Below are 16,194 nucleotides of genomic sequence, written 5' to 3'. Positions count from 1 at the left end.
TTTATTTTTTATAATAAAAAAATTTGTTTTAAAAGATGCATCGATTTAAAATATTGATGTCGACGCATTTTCAGCGTCGACGTCGTCGATGACGTCGACGAATCGCGGCAGCCGTAGTTGAAGGTGTCAGTTTGAACAGCAAGCAGTTCACTAACACATTTGTTCGGAAAATATTATATGGAAAATATTATCCCTTTCAACTGAAAAGAAAATATATTCTCAGAGACTATAGTGACGAAGAGGCACGAAAGATTAGGAAACGATTCTTATCCCACCAAAAGCCAAAGACGTGACTTTTAAAATATTAAATGATATCTATCCATCAAATCACTTCCTACATTTTAAATTTGGTTGGGAAAATAACTTGTGTGAGAGCGATATTGACATGTGTTTTTTCAATGTGAACCGATTGTGGAATTTTGTCTTTTCAACACTGGCTTTAATCTAAAGGCATACTGCTGCACCCATTAAATGAAATCTCAATTAAAGCTGGAATATTTCTGAAAGATAAGAATCTAGAGTTCTTGATAAATAACTTGATTGTACATTGTAAACAGTTTATTCATAGGTGTAAGAATTTGAAGGTAAAACCCCACATCAACAGTTGGGAAAAATGAGCTTAATCTATTTGCTACATCTCTTCGATGTATGTTTAAGGAAAACGCCAAGAGACTTTTATTTATTGGACTTACATTCCCCTGCTTGACTAAGGAGACCCCTAGCATCTTTATTTTCTGTATTCTTATTTTCTTTGTGTAATGTTTTTTTTGGTGTATATATTGTTGCTACTTTGAAGCTGTCAACATTTCTTGACAGATCTACAAACACTTTGTGCCTTGATTGTTTGTATCACTATTGTAGATTTTTTTTTTAAAAAGGTTCTCCCCATAGACATAATAAGCGCGTTCGACATGGACTGACTTCATGCGCCACATCTGAGAATGCCATTGGCTGCTTCAAGTCAGCCGGGCTGCCGCTGCATGAAGTCGAACACACCTAGACCCGACTTCATGAGGCCCTGCAGCCGGCTGCAGTCGGCTGACTTGAAACAGTGAATTCTGGTTAGACTTAAACTGTGCGTGTCCACTACAGCGGAGCATAAAGGTGCGGAGCGTCGGCTTCCAATCCGTTTTTATGGAAGGCCTAGTGGGCAAGTATTAAGATGCCCCCATGTGTTAACCACGCGTAATTAACGTCTTTTTTGCCTCGAATTGACGCGTGTCACGTGACACGTTGCCATTTACACACGTAAATTACGTTTCAAATTTTGAGACGTGTCTAGCAAACCACACGAAATGAACGCCTGGTTTGGCACAATCAGCGTCTGGTTTTCCAAAATTAAAGTCTGCTTGCTTGAATCTCCGATGGGAAATTATGACAACAATTGTAACATCTAAAACGTAAATAAAGTAGGTCTTAGGATGCTCGTGCGAGCTAGGCTACTATCAAATACAGTGTTGGTTAGCTAGTTAGCTATTAGTATGAAGTTGGTGGTCACAATTGCAATACTAAAAAGGGGTGCAGAGACAAATAAATGCAGTAATATCAGGCTGGCTGGTTGTCTGGCTTGGAGTTTTGTGAACTTTCCTTGCACTGCGATTGCGTTGCCTCAGTATTGTGCGCAATTTGGTTTCACAGTGCCAACATTCCTTAATGTAAGAGGCAATGTGAAAACTCAGTTGGTGGCAAAATACAACTGTTGTTACTATTCATGTCAAGTGTATTTTATTGTCATTTTCAATACATATGGTTGTACAAACGAAACAGAGTTTCCTAAGGACCATGATGCCATATTAAAAAAACATGACAGTAAGGTGCCAGGGTCAACGTACATGTAGCCTACAGTGACAGGACAGTATGTTCAGTGACAGGACAGTATGTTCAGTGACAGGACAGTATGTATAGTGACAGGGTAGTATGTTCAGTGACAGGACAGTATGTACAGTGATAGGACAGTATGTATAGTGACAGGGCAGTATGTATAGTGACAGGGCAGTATGTACAGTGACAGGACAGTATGTACAGTGATTGGAGGTAGCAGTTATGAAGTGATATGTTTTCATGCCAATATATTGTGATGCCAATTTGTTGAGCGGTCATCTTCCTTGTATAGACCTAGAAAAGTAAAATACACAGCCACGGTGACATAAATAAAGGTTCATCGGCTGTCCTTCACATTCACACACTGTTGTCTTTATACTTACCAAATCATCTATGATGTCTCAAAGGCCCAACTCATTTTCAGGTCACCTTCTGGCAGCAACCATGCAGCTGGATTTCACTGTACAACCAGGCCTACCGAAGCTGCTGCTGGGCCAAGGGCTGATTGGAATGGCACACTGGGGGCCTGTACTACGAATCAAGATTTGGCGTTAGCGAGGTAACTTCAGGTTCAACCCAGGGTTTTCTGTACTACGATGATGGATTACTTGTTACCGGGGTAGATCGCCATGGTAACATATGCTGAACGGCTAACCTGGTCGGGAGCAGGATAAGTTGGAGATCAGAGATCAACCGGTATGAAAACCCCGCCCATTAACTAATTCTTGACGATAATGTCGTCACCGTTCATAGTAGATCCTGTGCAGCTTGGTGCGCTTTATCGTGAGAGGTGCGTTCAGAAGAGCCAGAACATTTAGAGACCGACAAAACCCTTTTGCATTCCCTCATGAGTATCTTTCTGAAAGATATAGATTCTTAGCAGAGGGAATTTCGTATATTGCCAGCTTCTTAAGCCGTATGTTGCCAATGCGACGCATTGAAGCTGTGAACTCAGTCCCACAGACTGAATGCATAGCGTTTCGTTATTTCGCTATGGGTTGCTAGTTTTATAGTGTGGGTGATGCGGAGAACCTGAGCAAGAACACGGTCTGCCGCGCAATTTTGAACGGATTTTATTTAATGGCTGTTGCCACCATATTCTGATTAATGGAGTGATGAAAAATAGATATCCAAAGTGCCCTTTGTAAAAACTTTGAACGGATTTTATTTAATGGCTGTTGCCACCATATTCTGATTAATGGAGTGATGAAAAATAGATATCCAAAGTGCCCTTTGTAAAAACTTTGGACTCCTAATATGTTGACAAAATGAAAGGAGGTTTTTCACTCAATGTTCTGATTTCTGTTCTGGAAATGTATGCAAAGAATATCATATTTTACAACGTCATCATTTGCTCATTTAAACATAGGCCTACATGGTTTTATATTTATTTAGCATTTGCTCCCACGATCGTTTGCCACTGAAGGGTTGCAACTAAAATAATACAGCAACAAAAGTTTAACGTTGTGGAATGCACCCGTGTAATTATGGTCACATCTTCAATAAGTCATGTAGCTTACGCATTTACAGCGTATGCTATTTTTTGCCAGTTTGGCAGCAGCGACTTTGTTGAATTTTGCCTGTATTATGTCTGCATTCCTGATATGCTTGTATTACAATATTTCACGCAGGAGGAGTAGACAAAGTTAGTAAGATTATTGTCTGCTCCTCCTGCATGAAATATGCGGCTCTTGTTTTGTCCATGTTTGCGATTGGACATACGATGCAAACACCGCCCCTTTATGTGAACGTGCACGTCTCTAGACTGGAAAGATCTGGGTTGAGTTAGAGAGTTGATAACCGCCGTCGTAGTACCGCTTATCATGACTGCGATTGTTAGGCTTCGCGTAGCCGGGTAACTGAAAGTAATCCAGAGCATGTTGATCTTGATTCGTAGTATAGGCCCTGGGACTTGCAGATGACCTGAAATCAATATTTGTCTTTCTGCTGTGTAAGATGTAGGCCTACTGCTTTTAACTTGAGTTGAACGCTGTTAAACACTGCCATGGTCAGCAAACACTAACCATGGCTCTACTTCAGAGAGGATACTGTTCACAGCTGTATGAGTCAAAAGGACATTACCACTACCTGAATGACTTGTAGTGACCGGGAGGCTATACCTGTTGTGATGATAGTATAAACCATGTTAGATTGTTGCCTTTATGTGCACTGTTTGGGTCTCCTTTCTCTGTCTTCTGTTTCTGTGTCTTTGTTTCTGTTGCAGGATGGCAGGCAGGTAGAGGAGCTGTGATTGCTGCTAGAGCACACCTGTGGTCTGTGCCTTGGTCCTTAATAAGCTGTGCCCTAACAAGCTGGGTCTCTCCATTACTAGCAGGAACATCATCACTGTTTTTAGTTTGTAATGATTCTCTACACTCGACACTTGCACTGATCCCACACCCATTCCCTACAATACTAATTTACCAACCGTTTCTTTTCAGGGGGGGGGGGGAGAGACCTCCCGGAAATGAGTTTCTGCAACTTGGGATGTCTGCACCAGGGACACCGACAACCTCGGCAACCCTGCGCCAGGTATACATTTATTGGTAACGTCTCTTTAATCGTGCAGAGGCGTATAAAACTGAATGTGTAGACACACATACGATGAGTTGCTCTTCCATCGTGAAATTGTCAAACCTAGAAATGTTTACCATGACGAACAGTTGCTGTTACAAGAAACAAGAAACCAACCCGATTGGCCAACGGCTAGCGTTTTCACGCTCCTCTTTTACATAAAGTTGAGAAAATCCAACTTGCAAAGCTCTGCTCGCCTTCCCACAATGCCCTACACCAGTGTCAACGCCCGGTTTCATTGAAAATGTATTGGAAGCCAACGCTCCGCCCCGCTCCGCTGTAGTGGACACGTACGGTGACTGGAAAGGGACATGGATAACCTGCCTAAGGAGACTGTCGTTTGACATCTACTTTTGGATACGTTTCTACGTCATCAGACCTATTTATGGATTACGTACTTGTGGACTCGTCGCCATACTTTTAAGTTCATTTTAGAGTAAATTTATAGTTATAAAGTTTTTGCCATTCATCATTTTGGAGGTAAGTTGCTACGTTGTCGCACCTACTTGTGGATAACGTCGTCGCCATCACCCCCTGACGTTTGTTGTGAGAGTAAAACTCCCCATATTGTGATATTATTTAACTGCCCTGATTCCTGTATTCATGGTCCAGTCTTCTGAGATGCTCAACTTGAGTGTATCAGACATGTGCACTTTATAGATCTATAGCCTAATAAATACGTTGAATTTATATTGAACTTGTACTTGGTGATTCACTTCACTTTCACAGCAATTGGGTACTATCTAATACATCTTCAGTATTAACCCTGAAAGTTGTGAATTTAATGGTAAAGAATCATGTTTAAAGCAATATCAATAGGCTAGTGACAAAAACTTTTGTATCATGTTATAACAGTGTGCTAGGTTCTGTTAGTGTAGTGTCCACACAAAAAATGAAATCCTTCACTGATGGTCTGAATATGTTTAATTTGCTGTCTTGCACTTCTACACCAGAGTTAAGCAGAAAAGTGTAGTCAGAAGGCAAAATTATCAATTAAAACTCCATTAGCAATAGGCTACATTCATTAGTAACTTATTAGAACCACCAAGTTAGCAAACACATCCAACAAACTCAATACAACTAGACTACACTGTTGTCACATGTTGGGAAATAACCAAATATAAGCAATATAACAAATTTAATGAATGCAAACTTTACAAGCACCAAATACACTGCATCGTGGTCACCTAGACAATTCTAGGTCGTGGTTCAGTGAAAGCAAAGCTTCTTCAGTTGGCTATAATTGTTAAATACTACTTGAGAAAGCAAATGTTCACATATGTCAATAGGACATTACAATTACCTGAATGACTTGTAGTGATTGGGAGGTTATGCCTGTTCTGATGATGGCATAAACCATGTTAGATTGTTGGCTCTGTGCATTGTTTGGTTCTCTTCTCCCTGTCTGCCCTGTCTTTCATCCCAACAGTTTTGCACCCCCCGCACCTGTTGTAAAATCATCTATGCTACTGACTGTGCACAGTTGGCTACGCTTACACTATAGCTCTCAATAAAGAAATGTTAACATATTAAACATGTAGCCTTGCGACTTTATTTCATTTACATTTAGTCATTTAGCAGACGCTCTTATCCAGAGCGACTTACAGTAAGTACAGGGACATTCCCCCGAGGCAAGTAGGGTAAAGTGCCTTGCCCAAGGACACAACGTCATTTGGTGTGGCCCGGGAATCGAACTGGCGACCTTCAGATTACTAGCCCGATTCCCAAACCTCTCAGCCACCTGACTCCCTGATTTCACTCAATAAGGTTTGAAAAAACAAGTCAGTGACGACGGCGACGTAGCTACTTAGTAGGTGTGTTGTTTGGCGACGACGGCTTAGTGACGATGTACTTATCTCAGACGTACTTAGTAGGCGTAAGTATTTTGTATATTTTCGAACATGCGTCGCCGCGACGTCGCCGCCGGTAGACGTTCCGTACATGTCGTCACGCCAAGTCGCCGCCGCCAGTCTCTCGTTTGCAGTCCCATTCACTTCCATTCAAAAAATCCACACGGTCTGGCGGCGACGTATGGTAGGCTGCTCCTTCTCCTGGTAAGCCTAGGAATGTCCCCTTCCGCTCGCCATAGGACACGCCCCGTTAGTCCGACTTGAGACGGCGCCGAGGATACTTCACTGTGACGTCGCCATCAAAGTACCGTGAGATTGATACGAGAACGGCCGGCCGTGTAGCCGAGCGCATATTCTCAAGAGCAACTACACGGGTTAAAGTGACGACACAGCTATTTCATGATTGACCAGACTCACACACGACAACTTTGACGCGTGTTTTGTAATATTCGGACACCAACGTTTTCAACAAAGTGTAATTGAATTAAAATGTGTTGATGAAAGGGTTTTAGTCAGCCTCTTCACTAACGGAAGACTAAGTTTAATTATAAATAAAGTAAAGTAAGCAAACAGCGCTTGACTGACATCAACGCAGCAAACTAGAGAAGCTGGAATGTCCAACTTCACAGAGCCGTTTTCAACTCCTACCCGACTGCAAGCGGCTACTCTCGCCGCCGGTCGTTTCATCCAGCCGCAATCCATGTTGAACGCACCTAAAGAGTAAACGCCGCATTGGCTGCTGGTCTTGAGAAATGCAGCCACCATCTTGGAAAGGTCAAGTTCCTTAGCATCAGGATAAACAAGATTCTGCTCTGTGCAGCATATTCCTGCTCAAATCGGCGGACAATCGCAAACAGGGCTCGGGGGATTATTTTTCACAAGTAAGATTTAACATTACCATACTATTGGTTGTATTTTGTGACAATAATAACCATGTCCTATATCATAGCTACGTGTATGACCTTTGCAGCAAAGCAAACCGCGTGAAAATCAGTTCGGTCTGATTAATTAAATGCGCTGCCAGCTCATTGCCCCAGCCAAACAGATTACACTGAGTGGAGCGAGTGACCTTTCCAAGATGGCGGCCCCATGGCTCGTCAGCGCCAGTAGGCAGGAATTATGTAATAATAAAAAAAAATAGAATAGAAGTATGCAGTGGCATAACTACATCTCTGACGTTGATAATAACCAACCCATTTTAAAATCGGTTGAAAATTTAGCAAGTTATGGTTATTTAAAAAGTACATGTAGCACCAACCCAATGTTATGGGTGAGCGAGTTCACTGTAGCAAGATGGCCGCCATGTGCGGATGTTCGACTCCGTTGAGTAGGGGGTACCTGCAGAGCCGGAGACCCCGGAGAGCTGCAGTTTCAGGACCGCAGTTCTAGGACCCTCGTTTTATCTGACAGCGCCACGTAGCAAATGGGATAAACATGGACCGGAACAAGATAATATTTTCCTGCAGTAGTGAATATTGTAGGATTACGGCTCAGAACAAGATGGACTAGAATCAGAGTGTAAGTAGCTAATGTGAATTGCGTATGGTTATGTATAAAACAATTCTGGTGTCTTGAATTGGACAACGTTAGCTAGCTAACTTCAACTTTGCTGTCAAAATCATTTCAAGACACTGGAGTGGTTTTCAACATCAAACTACTTGATTAGCTAGAGCTGACGTTAACATATAACATAGTTATAGCACTAGCTAGCTAGCTCTGCACACATAGCTTTCTTAAAAACGAACTGTAAATTGTTACTCTGTTTATTTGTTTAATGAAACAGTAGTGCGACGTAGCTTATGTAAATCAAGTATTGTTCAACATATTTAACCCAGCTAACACAGTTACGTTGCCGCAACGTCACTCGTTAAGCCAACATGCGTTGCCGCAACGTCTTTGGGACGTTGCGGGACCGTGCATCTGTGGGGCGCCAGTAGTATTTTCCGACGTTGCCAGTCCGTAACCGCAACCTCCTGGCAACGTAACTTTCTGACGTTGCCAGTCCGTCACCACGGCGTCGTCGTAACGTTATTTTCCGACGTTGTAAGTCCGTAACCGCGACCTCCCAGCAACGTTGTTTTGTGACGTTGCCAGTCCGTAACCGCAACCTCCTAGCAACGTTGTTTTGTGACGTTGCCAGTCCGTAACCGCGACCTCCTAGCAACGTAATTTTGTGACGTTGCTAGTACGTAACTGCGACGTTAATTACTAACCTATATTTCTCAATTCTATTGCTTATATTGGGGCAGTTCATATGCAGACCTCATTTGCCCCAAATACTACTTGTTCTTGTATAATAGGCTACATAGCCAACTTCAGGAGGACTATGTTTGTGTGGTGTGTAGCCTAACTCAAGCTAATCATAAACAAGGCAGCATTTCCATGTAACATTCAGTCATTTTATTTCAAACAAAGTGCCAAACAGTGAATGAACATCTTCTGCCAGTCCCCGCTACAGGTCCTGTGTATTGGCCCTGACAATGAAGCACAAAATAAGCTAGTGTCCTATCAACATAATTGCACATATGAAAGGGGCTATACAAGTCATAAAAAAATCACATCTAGAATAATATACATCATCAAAAATATATTATGGGATTCTAGTTTTTGGTCACATAGCCATGTGAAAGGTTGGATTGGAAAGCTGCAATCATCATTCATTCACCTGGCTTGTTTTGAATGGGCTGCCGGGGCTTGTTTGAGTGTCTACGCTGTGAGGAGCTCCACAGCCTTCTCTCATAGTCCCGTCTTCCACTTCATCACAGCATCTGTAATTAGAAGTCATGAACTTATTGTTAGCACCAATTTGAATGTTGAACGCCGCGTGTAAGCCATAGTTCACGGCATTTCAAAACACCTACCACTCTTTCGGAACTCCAGCACCTTAAGGCGCTCCTCAAGGTCCTGGAGTTCAGCCTGTGTTTGGGCCACCTGTAGGTCCATCACTGGCACCTCTTCAGCGTGTTTGCCCTGTTGTCGCCTGAATAGGAGAGCCTCTCGCTGGTTCTCCTCCAATGTCTCCATCTTCTGGAACATAACCTGTAATGTGTCTGTCAGTAAAGACAAGTAAAACAAGTTTACAAGAGTTAACATGATTGGCATACACTGTGGTTCTTCTAGATTAGCTGTAACATTGATGTAAATAACACATGTTACCTTGAGTGGTTGTATACAAAGCATTAGTAAGACAACATTTGTTGTTTTGACAAATATGTATCCCGCTGCCACGATCTGAACAACTTAAGTATGCCTTACAATGAGTTGGCAATGCTATTGAGAAGCTTTGAGTGTCTTATATTTGCACTTGCCTGGCTGCCAGCTGTTTTCCTGGACCCCATATGGGTTCTCCTAGCCTGGCTGCCAGCCCAACTTCTCCCGCCCACAAAAAAATGTGTTCGGGAAGTTGGGTCTGGAGGGTCTCGTATTGGGGACAACTACAGAAAACCCAGAATCGGGACGGACCAATGAAATTGCCAGGGCTGACTTTATACAATGATGGACAGATGATCAACAGTAACATAATCAACAACGTCACGAAAGAGCCCTTGGGTTGAATTTGTTTTCAACAAACAAAATACGTTGCTCTGATTGGTTGTAGGTCTATCCAATTGAGCGTAGAGGCATTTGTTCTACGATTTTGGTTGAAACACACTCCGTACTCAAAGCCTATGTAGGCTATAGCTACCTTACAGTCTAGCCTACTTTTGTTAGCTCACTTGTCATCACACGTCCTCCTAGCTAGTGTAGCCTGAATGGTTTGCTGCTGTAGACCTCCGCTGGAATTTATATTTGTTAAATTATATATTAGCGGAGACGTTGGAACTATGTTAAGTAAATACAGCGTCACAGTAACTGCAATAGACTTTATCTTTCCTTGAGAAATGGTCCCACACTGCACTTCTCCGAGCCCACTTCATCTTTGCTTGTCTGCTGTAGGAAGTCGCGCTCGCGCAAAATATTGGAAGATGTTGTTTTCATAATGGGCGGCAATACGATAACGATTATTCATTAGGCTTGGATTTTTATTCTAATGAATTCTTAATAACAATAATCAATCATCGATTATTCATTACCAACCCTACATGGTTCATACAATTATTGTCACTGTTAAAAACGGTCATTCATTACTTTACCATAATTTCCCAGGGACACAGTGCTAGGCCGTGTGACGGCGGTAGGATACTCTGTACAGAAATGAAAGTGGAATGTAGTTTAAGTACATAGTATTAGCATTTTGATTTAAATATAAAAGGATCAGCATTGCACATGTGATCGTTCGAAAGCAGAGCCCCACAGTAGCGTCACACGTGATTCTGAACATTACAACCGACTATTTTCCGATAAACAAACAATGTGACAAACGCTATAGTATGGCTTCAAAATTTACAATCAGTAGGCGAACAAGTAACACTAGCAGGTAGGAGCATTGCTACGAGTATTATGCTAGATTGCTAGGTAACGGAAGCTAATTAAAGCTACCTAGCTGCCGTTTTGGAAAAAACTCACTCGTGTAAGCGTCGGAAATATTTAGAACTCACGCATCTTAAGGTTAAAACGAATAAACTTATCCAAAAACAGATGTCATGTACAAATTGGAAGAATTAGTGACATGATACTTTTATAGGCGCCATTGCTGTGCATCATGCCATGACCGACGTCAAAACGTGATCAGCCACGAGCTAGCTCCACAGTCTGAAAATCCAGGGCTAAATAAACTATTTTCGGACAAGGTGTTTTCTAACAGTTCTGAACGTTTATTTTCACTGATTTTTTTGTGGTTGATTTTTTGAGACGCTAAACTTTGTATTTTCAGTATTTAACTTTCTGGAGGGTTTAGCCTTAACTCTACAGTACATTATACTAGCTTTACTACTAGCTAGTAACTAGCGAAATCCTAACGTAAACAATGTCAATCTGAAACAGACAACCAGGCTTAATAGCCTAAATTTCAAACTTACATGTAATAGTATGTTCCATCCAATTTCAGAAAATATGTTTATATATTTAAAACTATTTCTGTAAAGAAACTCACCTCTGAAGTAGCTGATTTCCAGTTTAAATCCATGCGTTCAAGACGGCTGCAAACTTCTGAAATCCAAGTTTCAGAAATGCGTGGAAATGGGCATGCGCAAAGTTGTTGCTCAGGGGCAGACTGAGGGGTAGCTAGGTTTGCTAAGGAATAATTGTAATATTCTGTAATGACTTGTCTTTGGAAATAAAACTTAAGAATCGCTTGCCTTTTGGTCACATTTAACAATTTTGTATTACAAAATTATTGCAGCTCAAATTTGCATTGTGTGTCATACAGCTTTAGTGTGCTGGACAAAGAATGTTTGCTTAATCATGTTACACATCACACATTGATTGCTTTTGTACATGTAAAGAATGAAATGCTTATATTTTAATATAGGCCTAACAGTGAGTTCACACTGGAGCGACAACATGTTTTCCATTCATTTTCTATGGAGCCAGGCAAATCGCTTGCGTGGTGCATTGTGGGTAGCGAGGCGACACGACAGTTGAGATTTTCTAAACTTTATGCAAATGAGGAGCGATTTTCGCTAGCGATGGCCAATCGGAGTGTTTTCTTGTTTCTCGTAACGTAGCAACCATGCAAACATTTCTAGCTTTCAAGGTTTCAACAGAGAATGTCTAATATAGAGAGAACTGCTACTCTCGGGAAACTTCCAGGTTCTGAACTGGTTGAAGTTCCATGTGAGGGCGCCAACGAATGAATGGAGGTCTATGGAGCTATACCCCTCAAAATCCACTTTTCTCAGGATATAATTTTTTGTCTAGTAATTTGAATTCTGAATTCGAAAGGGGAGGCAAAAAAAATACACACTGCTGGCTGTTAGATTTTTTTAAAGTCGCCTTTCTGTTCTAAAAAGCTTTTGAAAATGTAATTGACGTCATACACATCGTACGACCAGAGCTATCGAGTTACGGCAAGCTCTGGTCACTTACTTTTTTCTCTCAGGGCATCAACAACACAGCTGACAGGTTAGGCTCTTCCTGTCAATACACATGCTAGAAAGAGTTTTGGCTTGCTAATGTTGTTGCTAATGTTGCTAATGCTCTGACATTCTGATTCCGCTTCGGATGCCATCAAGCAAGAGCTCTGGTCGTATCAGTCCTTCACTAACCAATCAGCATACATTAGCAGAATGCTAGCGTGTTATAGGCAACAACGACTCACCCTGTAAGAAATCAAAAGGACATAAGTACTCATTCATTCAACTTTCAACCTATAATCCATGTCAAACATGCAAAAACTACAATCAAATCGGAGATTTCTCAACGACAATCAGGCAAAAGAAACAAATGTAGCCGTTTAGCTCCATAGACTCTCATTCAACATGCACTCGCTCAAGATCACTCCCAGTGGAACTCTGGTGGAACTGCAACCAAATTCGGTACAATGGGGCTTAATAGGGAGTGGCAAGGCTCTCCTTAAACAGGCTCTGGTTTCAAGGTGGAGGAGAAACTAATCGTTTGAGTGGCTGCTTACCCAGTCCTGTAGATACATGGCTGTATTTGTACAGAGATGTTAATAAAAAAAAAAACAATGCATGGCACAAGGTTGCCGAAGTTGTTGGTGATTGTACTTTCTAATTCAGTCTAGTGACATTACGTAACTTCGTTCTGTGGTAACTACTGTAGCTAGCTAGCTAGCCCGGCTGGAACTCCCTATCGTATCGACAGATTAGCAGAGACTTTGAGTAAAATGATAAAACGTTTTATACACATGTCAGTGTAAGTCTATTAAACAGTTTTGTATTTTGTATACAAGTTGTATTTTGATTGATGTTGCGAGTACGTAAACCCAGTCTGCACACTTGGCCATTACAACTACAACAGTGACTTTAGAGAACTACATTCGAAATGAATCTGTTTGAAACGCCCCCGAGCGTGGTGAACTGTGGGATTACCAACTATGCACCTACTGGCAACGTTGCCGCAACGTCATGTGTTAGCTGGGAAGTTGGCTAAACGTTCAAAACAATTCTGGTACAATTAGCCTATCTGTTCACTTATGATAATTTTATGAAACACAAACTTTTAGACTATTTGTTTTGTTTTATCGAAACCATAGTGCAATTTTGGCAAGCCCAACTTCTGTAAGTAAGTAAGACTTTATTTATATAGCACATTTCATACAAGAATGGTAGCTCAAGGTGCTTTACATAAAATCAATAAAAACAATAATACAAGTGATTAAAGTCATAATTAAAATAGCAACAATAATATAACCAATAGAAGTAGTAAAACACTTCTGAGATAAAAATTACTTAAATGCTTCGGTAAAAAAATAGGTTTTACTGTAGGTGTCTTATGATAAAGCCAGCACATTAATAAAACTTCCAAAAAGGATAGGTTAAAAGCAAGGCGATTCGATCTGTCAGCTAAATGAAATCTGCAACCTACTGTCTTAAAAATTAACCATATAATTTTTGTAGGCCATCATATAGGCTACGGCCTGAGTATGCTGAGGAATCTGTCCCTGCAAGATGCAGAAAAGGTCTTCATCTCTGGACCAGTTTATCATTGGAGATAAGTTGGAATGGAATGCTCAACCCAATGCTAGTTTCCTCAAGGATCTGAATGACATGCTTAGACTGTTGCCCTTGTTGGTTACTGGTAGCTGATTTACCATTGGAATGGTAAATCTCTTGTTGGTTAGTGGTAGCTGATTTACCATTGGAATGGTTTGCTCAACCCAATGCTAGTTTCCTCATGATCTGAATGACTTGCTTAGACTGTTGCTCTTGTTGGTTAGTGGTAGCTGATTTAAACTGTTGTATTCTATTTTAGTTAATCCTATTTTTATTGCTTTCCTACAGGTACACTTGTACTTAGAGATTCATGTTGTTTAATTGTAACTTGCTTAACTATATGCTTTTATGGTTTCTTCCCTTTAGCACTTATTTTTTGGTTGTTCACAATATGTTTTTGGCTGCCCACAAATGCTATGGGGCTATCTTGTTGTTATTATCAGTGACCTATGCACTTTGTAAAGCTCTCTCTTGGAAGTCGCTTTGGATAAAAGCATCTGCTAAATGAATAAATGTCAATGTAAGTAGAGAATGTACATTTTCTGCACAATGCCATACAACTTTATAATCTACTATTAATACCTTTATTTTCAACCACTTAAGTAATGCTAATTAATGTACACTACTTTGTTAGGGTAACTAATATTTTTGCTTACGTAGAAGTAATATTGTCTGTACTATTTCAGTGAAGTGGAGGAGTTTGATTGGGGGATATCTAAACAATTGCGCACTGAAGGAGACCATTCAACTAGCAAGTAGTGCTGTTACCGACATCACAATATGGGGTTTGAATATCGAAAGGTCAGGAAAATTCAAATATTCATAATGTTTTTTTATATTTCTTTTTCTTGCTTTTATCTGTCATTGAAGAATGAAGATGTATGGAGGTCTAGATGGAGTGATATGGAGGGGTGATTGTCATTGTTTGACAATTATTCAAAATAAACAATGTATATCTTGAATCTGCCCTGAGAGTCAACCTTGTGTCTTGCCTCTCTAACATTACGCATTTGTGGTTGAGATTGAGTGACTGCAAAAGCCATAGCGAATAGAATAGAACTTCACTTTTCCAGAACTTTGTGGTGTCAGACTCATCCAAAATGTAGCATGCACACAGGCATGTGCAGTATTTACTGGAATATGAAAGATGATCTGATCCACTGATGTGATCAATGTTTTGAGTCATGTCCAATACAAAACATCATCAAGCATGCCCATCCACACCAAAGGAAGCATCCTCATGCAGCCCATCCACCATAGATTTTCACCACCAGCAGCAGAGAAGGAAGCGGTGGATCCTCCGCAGCATCACCATCACACATTACTCAAAGAACGTTTTTTTTGTGATGATGACATTAAATAAATTAAAGTATAACAGATTAGAGTTAAACTTGTATTTCCTCAGATAACTTTGATATTTATGTATAATAGACCATAAAATAAAATAATGAAACGAATCACAGAATACGTACATTGCATAAGTATTTTGACAGAACCCTGTGTGTGTGTGGAATTTAATTATCTGCAGTATGAATCAAGGATTTACTCATGTTTAGTAGTTGTATTCCCAACAGATGTGGTTACATTCTGTTAAAGGCACTAGAGATATTCCACAAACACAAGCCTGGCATGTGCTCTTAGTTTTTCCAGATGGGAGTGCATGATGCAGGAAAGTAAGGGCAGCATCATCGAGACTTATACACTTCATGTAGGCAAACTGGAGTTGATCTGCCAGGTTCTGGATTGTCTCTTGTAGTTACAAAAGTATCAGACATTCAAAACTCTTCATCACCACTGATGTAAGAGCTACATGTTGGAAGTAATTGGGAAGGCTGGGTCTGCGCTTCTTTGGAACAAGGCAGATGGCAGAGGTCTTTCAAAGAGCTGGAACTGTGTGTTCCAGCCCCTCCATGGACCAGTTGAACAGTTCACAGAAGACAGGACCAGTTGTTTGTAGCAGGTCTCCAGGAGCTTGTTATTACTGATGTTATCAGGACATAATGCTTTGTTGACTTTGGCTATTTGGTGAAAGTAAGCCCTCTAGAACGAGTTCAGAGTATCTGCAAAGGTGCCACAATCCTTAAGGCTCACGTTGCAGGGTGTACATTGGTTCTCTGTAGTCCCAGAAAACTTTAAAGGCCACTCCAGACATCAGACATCTGTCTACATTGATATATTTTCCACCTTTTCTTTAGGCATTTTAACTTCCTTAATTTGCTTAGTCCTACTTCATTTTATCACATTGATATATTTTCCACCTTTTCTTTAGACTATTTTATCCTCCTTAATTTGCTTACTTAATTTGATCAAATTACACTGGATCTTGACATCTATGAAATATGCACATTTTTTCAAATGTTATGTGATTTTAATTTATTTAATTATCCAATATT

At 40.7% G+C, this 16,194-nt stretch overlaps 1 long non-coding RNA gene across 2 annotated transcripts; it reads right to left on the bottom strand.

Moving 5' to 3' along the window:
• Positions 1–7,818: 7,818 nt before the first annotated feature.
• LOC146254879 (uncharacterized) lies at positions 7,819–9,614 on the bottom strand. Of its 2 annotated transcripts, none has more exons than XR_014731454.1 (4): positions 9,554–9,614; positions 9,107–9,284; positions 8,911–9,013; positions 7,819–8,719 (listed from the first exon to the last, which is right to left on the bottom strand). It is a non-coding gene; the product is annotated as an uncharacterized LOC146254879 (long non-coding RNA). The 2 variants fall into 2 exon arrangements; XR_014731455.1 differs by having other exon boundaries at positions 7,821–8,719; positions 9,107–9,295.
• Between the last annotated feature and the right edge of the window lie 6,580 nt (positions 9,615–16,194).

This window comes from Hypomesus nipponensis, chromosome 16 (assembly GCF_054491055.1).
Source record: "Hypomesus nipponensis isolate SF chromosome 16, ASM5449105v1, whole genome shotgun sequence".
NCBI lineage: Eukaryota > Metazoa > Chordata > Actinopteri > Osmeriformes > Osmeridae > Hypomesus > Hypomesus nipponensis.
Note: the sequence above shows the minus strand (reverse complement) of the source record. Positions and strands in the feature narration are given on the sequence as shown.